Source organism: Rhinopithecus bieti, unplaced genomic scaffold (assembly GCF_001698545.2).
Source record: "Rhinopithecus bieti isolate Rb0 unplaced genomic scaffold, ASM169854v2 scaffold_18353, whole genome shotgun sequence".
In the NCBI taxonomy this organism is placed as follows: Eukaryota; Metazoa; Chordata; class Mammalia; order Primates; family Cercopithecidae; genus Rhinopithecus; species Rhinopithecus bieti.
In genome coordinates this window covers 1,609,741-1,623,717 of record NW_016809465.1, presented here as the reverse complement: position 1 = coordinate 1,623,717, position 13,977 = coordinate 1,609,741, and the positions used below count along the sequence as shown (strand labels likewise).

The 13,977-nt window shown below is 37.4% G+C and overlaps 1 protein-coding gene across 1 annotated transcript in view; it reads left to right on the top strand.

Moving 5' to 3' along the window:
- The first annotated feature begins 2,548 nt into the window (after positions 1 to 2,548).
- Positions 2,549 to 13,977, top strand: part of SPATA16 (spermatogenesis associated 16) — a 264,944-nt gene continuing 253,515 nt past the window's right edge. The window contains exon 1 of the mRNA XM_017889485.1: positions 2,549 to 2,668. The gene's annotated coding sequence lies outside the window, so the exon portion shown is untranslated. The remainder of the gene's footprint in view (positions 2,669 to 13,977) is intronic.

Here is a 13,977-nt window from a genome sequence, read left to right as displayed (position 1 = left end):
GGCCATTCAATGGAAAAGGATGGTCTTTTCAACAAATGGTACAGAAACAATTGGACCTCTACTTGCAAAATAAATTAACCTTAACTCATAACTTGCACCCCACACAAAATTATGTCATAAATGATCATATCCTAAATGTAAAACCTAAAAACTAGGAAGCTCTTAAATGAAAACTTAGTAGAAAAATCTTTGTGACTTGGGGTTAGGAAAAGATTTCTTAAACATAAAATCAAAGACACAAGTCATAAAAAAGGTAAATGAAATTTATCAGAGTTAAGACCTTCTACTCCTTGAAAGATATGGCTAAGAGAATAAAGAGACAAGCACAGACTGGAAAAACATTTAAAACACAAATCTGATAAAGGGCTTATATTTAGAATAAAAGAAGTCACAAAACTAAGTAGGAAAACAATCCATTTATTATAAAATGAGCAAAGATTGGACCAGACACTTAACCAAAGAAGATACAAATGGCAAATAAGCACATGAAAATATATTCAATGTCATTAGTTATTAGGGAAATGCAAATTAAAACCACAAGGAGATACCCAAAGGAAATATTATTTTTTAAATGAAAAAAAATCTGACAATACCAAGTGCTGGTGAGGATGTGAGAGTAACTGGAAATCTCATGTATTGCTGGTGGGAAAGCAAAATGGTACAGAAATTTTGGAAAATAATTTGGCTGTTTCTTTTGAAGTTAAACCCCATATGGCCCAGCAATCTGATCCCTAGGTATTTAAGTAAAGTAAAACTTAAATTTACACAAACATATATATACAAATATTTATAGAAGCTTTATTTAATGACCGCCAAATATTCCTCAACTGGTGAACTGATAAACTGTGGTATATGCACACAAATAGAACATTACTCAGCAATAAACAGGACTGAACTCCTGACAAACACCACAGCAATGTGAATCTCATATGTAATATGCTGAATGAAAGACATCTGATTCAAAAGGCTGCATGCTATATAATTCCATTTATTTGACCTTTGGAAAAGATAACACTAAAGGGACAAAAAACACATCAGTAGATGCCAGGGTCTGGAAATGGTCCACAGAGTTGACTACAGAGACATAGTGTTATTTTTACGGGTGGCAGTAGTGTTTAAATCTTGATTGTGTGGCACTTACAATCAAAACTTGCAGAACTGTTTACTAGGTTAAAAAAGCTTTTTAAGGAAGCAAAGGTTTGAAGGCAGGTTGGAGATACATCAGGGATAGTGGCTGAGGTGAGATAGTAGGGAGAATATGACTACTGCAGAGGGACTGAAAAGTCTGTTATCACACAGCAGAGGCTTCATGCACCTCATCTCAATCGATCCTTACACCTTACCTTGAAACGTAGTTTCCTCATTTTTTGCAGAAAGGTAGGAGAGAGTGACGGTGGGAAAGTGTGAAGAAGACAAACTTTTTCCCCAAGAAGCGAAATTTAGTCATCATATTTAGTGTACTTTGTAAAAGATTGATTATACTACTATAATCAATGGCAGTATAGAGTAGTAAAACCATAACTGGACTATTTTATTATGCTCAAAACAGACAAAACTAAACTGTGGTATTAGAAACCACAAGAGTCACTATCTATGGTGAATGAAAAGGAATGGAAATTAGAAGGGGTTTCTGGGGTGCTAAGAATTGGTTTTTTTATTGGGGTGGTGGTTATTCTGATGTGTTCACATTGTGATAATTTATTGAACACACTTCAGTTTATTCATTTTTCTGGACATACGTCATATTTCAATAAAAAGTGATACATGTATGATTTGTTAAGCTATAAAGGAAAGCAAGGGATGTTTGTCAGACAAGCCAAAACAGTGGCTAGGAGGAAGATGCAGTCCTTAGCGGTACATAGATTTCTTCAAATGTGTCAATAATGTGCTGCCTAAAATGCATGGAAGGTAAAGCATATTTATGTTTAAACATACATAATTATATATATAACATAACATGTTATATAATAGTATTATATAACATATAACGTTAGTATAATATAATATATATTATTACATATTTGATATATAATATACATTTATATATTCTACATAATATATCACATATTTTACTCTAAAATATACATAGGTAGGAGCTTATGAGATCTCATAAACGGTTTTAGAGTAAAATGTTTAAAATTATTTTCTTTAAAAGAGAACAAATACAAAACTTTATAAAAATGTATGTGTAAAGTCTATATTGTATCTGTGTAGTTTTGTGTGAAAGAGACAGAATGGTATGATTTTTTTAAAAATCTATTCATAGTGAAGAAACTGCAAAGATATACGTTAAAATGTTCTTCGTGCTTCTCTTTAGAATACAAATAATTTTTATTTTATGTACATCTTTCTGTATCTTCCAAATTATTTTAATGATCATATTGCTTTTAGAATCTGAACGGAAAAATGTAAATAACCTTGTTTTTATTATTGGAAACATCAGGTGCAACTCAAGAAGAAAGACTAGGGAGGTGCCAGTGACCCGCGCCACTTGTGGGCGCCATGGGCCGCGTGGCACGGGACGTTTCAAGTCCGGGCGTCACCGCGAGCACGCAGCCTGACCAGGCCTCGCAGTGGGACGTTGGGAGCCCGGTGTTGGCAGATGCTGTGGCTAGGAGGAGTCCAGAGCCTCGCCCCGTCTCCGCGGGGCTGAGCCACAACTGCTTAGGTAGGAGGAGAATCACTCAGGTCTGCCCAGTTAAAGCCTTTCTCGTTCAGTGGCTGGGTGGGAAGGAAGGGAGATGACCCTCAGGTGAAGCTGGACTAAGTTGGGAAAACAGGAGCTCCTTTCTTCCTGCCCATCTGAGGAATGAGGAATGTTGCTTATAAAAAGCACTAGTAAGTAACCAAGAAATCATCTCCTGCAGGCAGTTAGAAGACAGGTAGTTCCAAAGTGGTTCCCTGTCTGCTGCACAGGCTCACCCTATCCTTCTCTACTCTGGTGAGAAAGTAAAGACTGAGATCGCACTTGGTTTCCCAATAACAGATTTTTTGTTTTGTTTTGCTTTATTCTAACATATATTCCCTAATAAAGTGTATAATTTGAGGACATCTTCTTCTAATCAAGTGGGATTTGATGACTCCTAATTCGGAGTTCACATTTTATCATTTGTGATATGGGTTGTCGTCTCCTTAAGCCATAATATTACTGTGGATTGAGGACATTGAATGTCAAGGAGTAGGATATTAGGGAGAGAAACAATCCAAGCTCCCTGTAAGACATAGACCATGTCATCATTTCTGTATGCTAACATCACACCTGGCATAAAATGCATGCTCTGAAATGTTTGATGTATGAATGAGCAAATGAATGACTGAATGTCTTTCACAAGGACCTTGCCATTCAAAGGTTAGTCAGCGTGAACAATTAAAAATAGGTTCAAAGTTTGTTTAAAATTTGCATTTATTACCCATTAAATGTTAATAAGTGTCGGTAAAGGTCTCTGTTTTTGAAGCACCAGGGAAGTGTTTACCATTTTAGTAAGCCTTAGTTGGAAATAAATGCATGAAAACTTTGTATCGTAAGTGGTTTTGTTTAACCCTTTATGATTAAATTTAATGTACTAACAGTATTATAATACAAACTACCCTAAGTTCATTAAGTTGTTCATCTTCTGAGCAGTGAAACCAGCACCTTGGAAATTGATTATAACTTAAAAGAAAGCAATAAATGAGCATGAACTGTGAGACACAGAACCTTAAAATGATCTCCAGGCATAAACCCACAGTTAATCCTTACTCCAGGAGTTTACTGTTGTTGTTTGTTTTTGAGACAGAGTCTTGTTCTGTCGCCCAGGTTGGAGTGCAGTGGTACCATCTTGGCTCACTGCAGCCTCCACCTCCTGGGTTCAAGCTATTCTCCTCCCCAGCCTCCTGAGTAGCTGGGATTACTGGCATGTGCCACCACACCCAGCTAATTTTGTATTTTTAGTAAAGACGGGATTTTGCCATGTTGGCCAGGCTGGTCTCAAACTCCTGACCTCCATCGATCTTCCTGCCTCAGCATCCCAAAGTGCTGGAATTACAGGCGTGAGCCACCGCACCCAGCTGTTTTTTCTAATTAAGATGCACAGTGACTGAAGCTACATTCCTCTACGTAGAATTTGGCTGCAAGTTGTTTTTTTGTTGTTGTTATTCCTTTTATGTGACACATCATTTTGAAATAAATGAATAGGTACCCCAACAATTGTAGGCCATAGTAACAAAAGCAATGCAAACACCATATGCTCAAGGGTTTTTAAATCCTTTTACATCAGAAAGCCTGGAGTATTGTCTTTCAACTAGTGTAGAATATATTGAGTCATCTTCTTGGAAAGTAACATTCAAGTTGTAACATTTTGCACTCACGAAGAGCTTCTGAGTTTTTTTAGGGATGTTATAAAATAAAATATTACAGCAGTCTAGCTTGAAGATAGAAAAATAAAGACTATAATTTATCATACCTCTAGCTAAATCTCAAAATATACACAATGAATGAGCATGAGCCATCTGTCTAATAGAGCATTTTTCTAATTGTCTAATTTTTTAAAAAATTGCTGAACAATAATAACAGCAATAACAAAAACGATGATAATGATAGAACAATAGTTAACATTTTTTGAGCGTTTACTATTTCCAGGCAATCTTCCTATATTACTCTTCTCAGCAATTACGTGAGGAAGACATTAACTCCATTTTATAAATAAGAAAACAGAACCCAATGGCTATGACTGATATCAGAATTCCAATTCTCTATATAATGAGGAAAATTATTGTAAAATTAATGGAAGGTAAAGATTCAGCTTTAGCTTTACATTTTAGAAAGCCTCCAGAAGTAAATGTATTTACATACTCTATGATGTAATATACATTTATGTACACCTATGTACATCTATCCTGAAATGTGCAGAATTCATGTATTTGAACCACTAATATTTCACGATTTAGGCAACTTTGAAAGGTAATTGAGTTGATTTGACACAGGATAGGTGTTAGAAAGCGTCTCTTTAACCTTTATGAGTAGAAACTGTAGCTGAAGTCACACTGTCATCTAGAATTGCATGAGAAGTGGAAAACTGACATGGTTTTAAGTAGGCCATTTAAAAGGAAATGTTTCAGGAAGACTTGTATTATAATTACTGAATAGAAATCAGCTCCTGATTTCAATTTCTTTTCATAGATAAATTAGTTTTCTGTCTTGCTGTTTATTTTAGATTTACCTAAATAAGTTCTGCATGTGCCTTTCAAAAATAAGCTTTATTTTATGGAATCAAAGTTAAGGAAGATGAATATCTTACAGAGGAAGGGAATTGTATATAACTCTGAGCTGATGTTTTTAAAATGTTTGAAAATACCCAGTTGAAAATATTGGCCTCACTTTTCTTCAAGGACCGTTAGCTCGTTACTTATTAGGAAGATAGCTCCACGTGTTAGCTTAAAAGTTACTGGCACTCAACCTGGTCTGTATTTCTCTGCCAGAGTAACTTTCCTTAGGAAATTCCACATTGTGGGTGTTCGTCTGATTTCACATGCATGAATGCTTCAGTGCTTTCTCACCGGTTCTCAATTAAATTCCTATTAGCCAGCATAACTCAGGCAGAAGAATTCAATGCTGTCTTGAATGATCACCGAAGTTATAGCTTGAGAAGACATTGCATTATCACCCATCCACCTCCCCGCCCCCCGTCCGCCAACACCAAGAAAAAAAGTGTGCATTTAGCTTGTTAGAAATCAGCTCAGGCCGGGCGCGGTGGCTCAAGCCTGTAATCCCAGCACTTTGGGAGGCCGAGGCGGGCGGATCACAAGGTCAGGAGATCCAGACCATCCTGGCTAACACGGTGAAACCCCGTCTCTACTAAAAAATACAAAAAAAAAAAACTAGCCGGGCGAGGTGGCGGGCGCCTGTAGTCCCAGCTACTCGGGAGGCTGAAGCAGGAGAATGGCGTGAACCCGGGAGGCGGAGCTTGCAGTGAGCTGAGATCTGGCCAGTGCACTCCAGCTTGGGTGACAGAGCAAGACTCCGTTTCAAAAAAAAAAAAAAAAAAGAAATCAGCTCAATTTTGTTAACTTGAAGATGTAAGGAGCAAAAACATGATATAAATCACTTCTCATTCCTGTTGAACAGACATTTGGAAACCTAAGTTTAAGGTGAAGAAAGAAAGGATTGCAATAGTCCTCTCTAACATACATTCCCAAACATAGTACATCTGGTCTCTTCTTTAGGGAGATGTGTGTGTGTGTGTGTCTCTCTCTCTCTCTGTGTGTGTGTGTGTGTGTGTGTGTATGTGTGTGTTGAGAGTCCATGGGATCCCCCTCAGAGAAGGAGATAATGGAGGAATAAACACATAGAAGGCATCTGAACCTTCTTAGGTATTGGGGCCAAGGCTTAATTAAAGGCTTTCAAAAGTTCCAGTCTCTCAGTTAATTTCCTCACCCTTTATATTTACTGATGTAGTTAACAGTGGGGCATCATGTTAAACATGAGAGTCATTACCAGATTGAAAGAAAAGACTTGAAATACATTAAAATTGACACCACTTATGCATGTAGAAAATGAGGAAGTTCTAGTGTTCGTAGAAGCTTTCTCTTCTGCGGCTGCTATTTCTTTTCCTGTTTTCCTCCCAAAGATCCTGCCTTCCGTGGACCTTTCTGTGACTCTGTCTGTTGTTATAGAATTTGTCTAACATCATAGTCATCTGATTTTGTTCTTTCTTATCTTTCAGTAGCAGGTGATCATTTCTGTTCTCCACCTATCTTTCTACCACCCTAATTGGCAATATTTTTTATTCTTCCAGATCTTTCACATTCACAATATTCCTTCAAGACAATGGGATGGGGTTGGGATATAATGGGAAGGAGGTGCCATTTGAAAAGAATCCCTCAGAGACTGATTCATCTCTTCCTCTAGGCTTGAGAGTGCTGCTTCTTTCTGGGACATTCCCACCTGGTGGTGTTGCCCTAAACTGGCATAAGGCTGATTTAGATGTACAGTGATGGCAGAGGCAGATTTATTTTGATAGCAGAACTCATCAGGCGAGCTCTTTAGGCCCTATTTCTACTAATGTTGAAATGTGGGAATGTAGAGAGGGATTATTTAAACTTTCTCATCAAATACAATTCAGTAGTGTTTTTAAATGGGTTCTTTGGGTACATTTTTTCCTCTCAAGTGGTCACCATTTTTCCCTCCTTCTCAAGAGAGAGGACAGGGAAAGCTTATTCATCTACTTGGTGGCTGCAAAGAGAAGGGGTCTTGAATCATTGTCTTCGCTGGTTCCCACTGGCCTCTCTTGAGACCCTTCTTCTTCCCACCTTCTCCTAGGACTGGGTGTTGACTGAGGTAAGGCTGAACCTGAGGTCATTGGTCTGGTCGTTAGGTCACCCTATTGTCCAATTAAGATAACAAACAACTGCAGGGAGTTTGGGTCATGAGAAAGCAAGCACAGAGGTTTTATTCCTCCCTGTGCCATAGCTAAATTTAAAAAATTATGACAATAATGGGTATGATAAAATAGTTCAAATTAATGAATAAAGAAGACCTAGTATCTGACAGCACAAGAGGGTGACTACAGTCAATAATAATTTAACTGTACATTTAAAAATAACTAAAAGAGGATAATTGGATTGTTTGTAACACAAAGGATAAATCCTTGAGGGGATGGATACCTCATTCTCCATGACATGATTTTTACACATTGCATCCCTGTGGCAAAACATCCCGTCTACTCCATAAATATATATACCTACTAAGTCCCCACAAGTAATAAAATAAAGAATTATTTTAAAAGATAGCATAAAAATAAAAGTAAAAAAAATAATAATTATGACAATGAAAGCGAGCAACTGCTACATGTCCAGTGCAGTTTGCCCTGGTTTTTAGAACCTTCAGAAATGTAATCAGGGAATCTCTTTCAGTCTATCTACCATACACACAGTCTGATAATTTCCAAGTCACTAACATGAACTGCATTTCATTTGTTTTGTGTGGTTTTACCCTCCTGGAGAATTTTGAAGAAAACACCTCCTAACTATCAAATCCGTACCCTGCCTTCTTGCTCATATTCTTAGACCATGCAAAGATAGTAGGTAAGGGAGTAGGGGCCATGTGTTTAGGGAAAACTTGCCTCAGGTAAACTCAGAGTCTTTGTATGTAAAATTTCAAGCTGTCTTGACCTGTGATTTTCTTACTGTAAACTTTCCATCAATACATAACATACATTTGGTAAAAGGCACAAATGAAGACAGATTTAATCAAATGAACACATTGGTGTAACCAGTTCTCAGATCCAGAAATGATGGTACCAGTAAGTCCAGGAGCCGCCCCTGTTCCATTGTAGTAACCACTCACCATCTCAAGGGCAACCACAAATCTGACATCTAACACCACAAATTAGTTTTGCCTAAATTTGATCTTTATTTAAATGAATCATATAATATGTATTCCTTTGTATCTGGCTTCTTTGACTCCATGTTTTATTTGTGAGATTCTTCCATGTGGTTGCTTATAGTTGTAGTTCCTTTATTCTCACTGCTAATAATATTTTTCCATTGTGTAAATATACCACAATATTTTTATCTTTTCTATGATTCATGGGCATTTGGAATGTTTTCAATGTTATTATGTTATTAGGTTGTTGTGAATAGTGCTACTGTGAACATTCTAGTATGCATTTCTGCTGGGTATATAGGAAAAAAATCTGCCAGTACAGAGTATAGGAGGAAGCAGATGCTCTCAAACAGCTTTCCAAATTGGTTGTACCATCTTACATTTATATCTGCTTTGTGTAAAAGATCCACTTATGCCATATACTTGCCAATACTAGGTATTGTCTGTCTTCTTAATTTTAGCCTTCTGGTGGATTTGTTGTGGTATCAACCTGTGGTTTCACTTTGCATTCCATTGATGACTAATGGGAGTTAATAACTCTTTCACGAATTTACTGACCATTTGGAGATCGTCTTTTGTGATATGTCTATTAAAATGTTTAGTCCATTTCTCTACTGGGTCTTTTTCTTCTGTCTTCTTTCATAGAAGTCCTTTATGGGGCCGGGCGTGGTGGCTCAAGCCTGTAATCCCATCACTTTGGGGGGCCGAGGTGGGTGGATCACGAGGTCAGGAGATCGAGACCATCCTGGCTAACACGGTGAAACCCCATCTCTACTAAAATACAAAAAATTAGCCGGGGTGGTGGTGCACGCCTGTAGTCCCAGCTACTCGGAGGCTGAGGTGGGAGAATGACGTGAACCCAGGAGACGGAGCTTGCAGTGAGCCGAGATCGCGCCACTGCACTCCAGCCTGGGCCATACAGCGAGACTCTGTCTCAAAAAAAAAAAACAAACAAACAAAAAATCTATGTTTCTACCAACAATCTCTTCAGAGTGACCTGAGATCTTTCTAACATGCACATCGATTCTCCTCCACACGCTACCCAATGCCCAATTCCAAAGCCACTTCCACATTGTTAGACATTTGTGACAGCAGCCTTTCAGTTCTCAGTACCAAAACTGCACCGGNAAAAAAAAAAAAAAAAAAAAAGTCCTTTATGGATTCTGGATACAAGTCCACATCAAATATATGTACTACAGATATTTTCTTTTATTCCATGAATTGTCATTTCATTTTTAAAGATGTGTTTTGTTTTGATGAACAAAAATTGTTACATATAATGTAATCCAATTTATTATTTTTACGTTCTGTTCAAGAAATCCTTGCCTATCCAAGTCATAAAATCATCCATTTTCTTTTAAAAGCATTAATGTTGTTTTTTTTAACATTTACTTTTGCAATGCGTTTGGAATTGATTTTTGTGCATTATGTAAGATAGGTAGCAAAATTTATTTGCTGCATTAGATTTAGGCCAGCCTCATTTATTTAAAAGCCATCATTCTAGTTTTTGACTTATTCTGTTTTCTGTTGCTATAGAAGAATACCTGAGACTGGGTAATTTATTTTAAAAAGAAGTTTATTTGGCTTACAATTCTGGAGGCTGAAAAGTCCAGGAAACATGGCACCAGCATCTGCTGTTTCTTGTGAGGAACTCATGCTGCATTACCACGTGGCAAAGAAGCAAAGAGGAAGCAGACATGCAAAAGGAAGACCAAATATGAGAGGCAGACTTGCTTTACAATGGCTTTTTCTTTTTTCTTTTTTCTGGGTGACAGTCTTGCTCTGTCACCCAGGCCAGAGTGCAGTGGTCCAGTCTTAGCTCATTGCAACCTCCACCTCCCGGGTTCAAGTGATTCTCCTGCCTCAGCCTCCTGAGTAGCTGGGATCACAAGAACTTACTCCCTCGCTCACTCAGCATTAATCTATTCATGACTCAGACACCTCCCACTAGACCTCACCTCCCCACACTGCTGCATCAAGGTGAAAATCAGGCTTCCAACACATGAACTTTTAGGGGACATGCTTAAGCCACAGCACCCCCATTGCATGCCAGGGTAACTCTTGTCATAAATTAAATGAACATTTATATGTAGGTCTGCTACCGGACTTTTTCTTCTTTTTAGGTGGTGTAATTTATCCTTGCATCAAAGCCATGCTGCCTTCCTTATTACAGTTTTATTTATAGTAATTCTCAATATCTGGACAAGTCTGTCAGCTTTGTTCTTCTTCAAGATTAACATGGCTATTCTTGGCCCTTTTTATGTCCATATAAAATGTGAAATTTGTTGTGGCTTGACTTATGAGTGAGCTATGGTCAATTTTGGTAAAAGTTTCAGGTGCACTTGAAAAGAATGTACATTCTGATGTTCTTTGTTGCAGGATTTGATATCTGTCTATTAAATCAAGTTTGTGGCTTATGTTACACAGATCTCCTAGGTTCTTGCAAGTTTTCTTTCCTTTTTCCTTTCTGTATTTTTTTGTCTGAAATTCCATCAGCCATTGACAGAGGTGTGTTACAATTTCCCACTGTAATTGGAGATTTGTCAATTTCTCCTTTTATTCATCAATTTTTATATTTTATGTACTTAAATGCCGTGTTATTCACTGAAGACAGATTTAAATTGTTCTATCTTCTCCTTGTATAGTTCCCTGTCGCATCCTTAGGGATGAGGGGACATAAACAAGTAAGTAACTTGGGAGCTCAGAGGAGATCCTGCAAGGCTAAGATTCAGATCTCTGAGGAGACAGTGTGGCCGGGGGAAGTCACTGAGATAGGGTTTGCTTATCTCAGAACTAGGAAAGAAACATGGCTGTGGTGACGAAGAAATTTGACAAAAGAATGCACTGACTCTGCAGGCCACCACCGCACCTGTAAAGGCTGCCTAGACCCCCTACAAACAGAAGCATTTGCTGCTGGCAGAACCAGAAAATTCCAAGAAGGAAATGTCCCTTCTTCCTCTTTCAGCTTTGCAGTGTTTCTCCAGTACCCTCTATTGGCAGAGCCTAACTTTCAACCAGCTGGAAAAATAAAAATGTAGTCTGCAGATTTCAGTTCCAGTATCACTATACAGAGTAATGGGTAGGTTTGGAGCTGAGGAACAATAAATTAATAACTAACATACCTTCTGTATTTCTAGTAATGCTTCTTTCCATAAAGTCCACTTTGGTTATTAGTTAGCCATCCCTTATCTTGGTTGATGTTTGCATGCTCTATCTTTCTTCATGGTTTCATTTTCAACTTCTCTGTGTTCTCATACTTAAGGTGTATCTTTTCTAAGCACTATAGAGTTGGGGTTAGTAATTCTTTTTTTTTTTTTTTTTTTTTTGAGACAGAATCTCGCTCTGTCACCCAGGCTGGAGTGCACCGATGTGATCTTGGCTCACTGCAGCCTCCGCCTCCCAGCTTCAAGAGATTCTCCTACCTCAGCCTCCCGAGTAGCTGGGATTATAGGCATGCACCACTATGCTTGGCTAATTTTTGTAGTTTTAGTAGAGAGGGGATTTCGCCATATTGGCCGGGCTGGTTTCAAACTCCTGACCTCAAGTGATCCACCCACCTCAGCCTCCCAAGGTGCTGAGATTACAGGTGTGAGCCACTGCACCCGCGCAGGGTTAGTAATTTTTTCCTGGGAGATCATCTTGGTCTCCAAATTAGAATATTTAGTTCTATTAAATCTGAAGTAATTGCTGATAGATTTTGGTTTATGTCTACCACATTGCTATCTGTTTTTTATTTGGTCCCCTTTATTTCTCACCTTTTTGGGGTTAATTCAAAAATATTTTATTTTTTATGTTAACTTGTTAATTATATATTAGTTTATATTTCATATTTCCCAGATTTTACCTTAGAAATTACAACATGAATCCCTGACTTCTTTCAATCTAATACAAATAATTATTTTTACCAAACCCCCAATAATTTTATAACATTAGAATACTTTAACTCTGTTTACCCTCTCCCATCTTTTGCATCATTGTTGTCATTCTTTTTAGTTTTGCCTAGGTTTTAAATCCTGTGGAGATATTTTTATTATTGTCTTATGCAGTCACGTAACAGCAGTCAGTATTTACTTCTATGTGTATATTCTCACATATTTACTTTTACTAGTACTGCTCAATTCCTCCTGGAATTCTCTTTTGCTTTTGCTTCATTCTCTGTGTTCCTTCTAAGGCTCCAACTATACTCTTTTAAGACCTTTTCACTATGTTTCACATGTCTCCAAAGGTTTTTTAAATAATGTTTTTCATTATTTTACTTTTCTGCTTAAATTTAGATATATTCTATTGCTGTTTCTTGAGTTTACTAGATCTGTTTTCTGCTGTATCTGATGTGTTGTTTAATACATCTAATGAGTACATTTCCGATAGTGTATTTCTCAACTCTAGAATTTGTTATTCTTTTTATAGAGTCTAATACTCTGGTAAAGTTCTTTATCATTTCTCACTCTCTTGTCATAAATACATTAATTAGAGTTGTTTTAAAATTCCTTGCCTAGCTCTAATAGCTTGATCTGCCATGGGTAGGTTTCTAGTGTCTACTTTTCATTTGGTTTTCTACTGTTATCTTGAGATGTTTTATTTTTGCATACTTAATGATTTTCCATTAAGTGCTGAAGAGTGTGTGTAGAAAATTATAGAAAATCCCCATGATGTATCTTCCGCCATAATGGATGTATCCTTCCTTTCAGTAGGCAGAAAACATGGCACTTTATCTTAATTTAATCAGGGACTGTTTCGTATTGAGGCTGAGTTGCAACTCTCAAGAAAGTCTACCTCTGGTCTACCCTGGTTCTCAAGAGTTTCAGCTGAAAGTGTGGTGTTTCTCCAAAGCCCTTTCTCCTGTGGGTCCCTGTCTTGTAAGACTGCAAAAAATTTATCTTCCTTTCAGAGGCTTTCCACTTTGCCATCCTGCCCCATGTATGCCCAGAAATTGGCATTCTTTTCTGAGTGGTAAAAGAGCTGTGTGCTTGAGGCTCCCCACATATTTGCCCAAAGCTGTACAGGTTTCAACATTACCCACCAATGACCCTCCTTCAGTGAAATGTTGAGATGCTCACACTCTTCCCCATGCCTACAATTAGCAGATGCCCCCAGAAGATGCCCTTGTCAAAGTCAACTCACTTTGATGAGGGAGTTATACCCTCTCCATAGCCTTCTCAGCTATATTGAAACAAATGATTTGGTATTTTATTCTGCTTTTCTATTAGTTTTCAACAGAAATTCTGATCTACTACTCCATCCCACTCATAAGCAGAGTATAATGCGTAACTGTTTGAATGATGTATTTTGTTAGGTTCCGCTTGTTAAAATAGTAAATTTTAAAGTATGTCTTTGTTTTAAAGTTTTGCACAAACCAAAATATTTTTTTCCAAGTAGTTCTTTGGCTTTATGGTTTTCTTTGGCTGAGATCAACTGGGGAAATATTAGTGGATGATTAATATGCAATCAGTCTTCAAATATTTCTATACTCCTTAAACCTATAAATCATCATTAAATGTAATTGAAACATGATTGAAAAAGTAAAAAAGTATATTTCTAAACTATTTTGATAATTCCTCTGTCTTAATTCCGAAGTTAATTTTTCTTTTTTTTTTTTTTTTTTTTTTTTTTTTTTT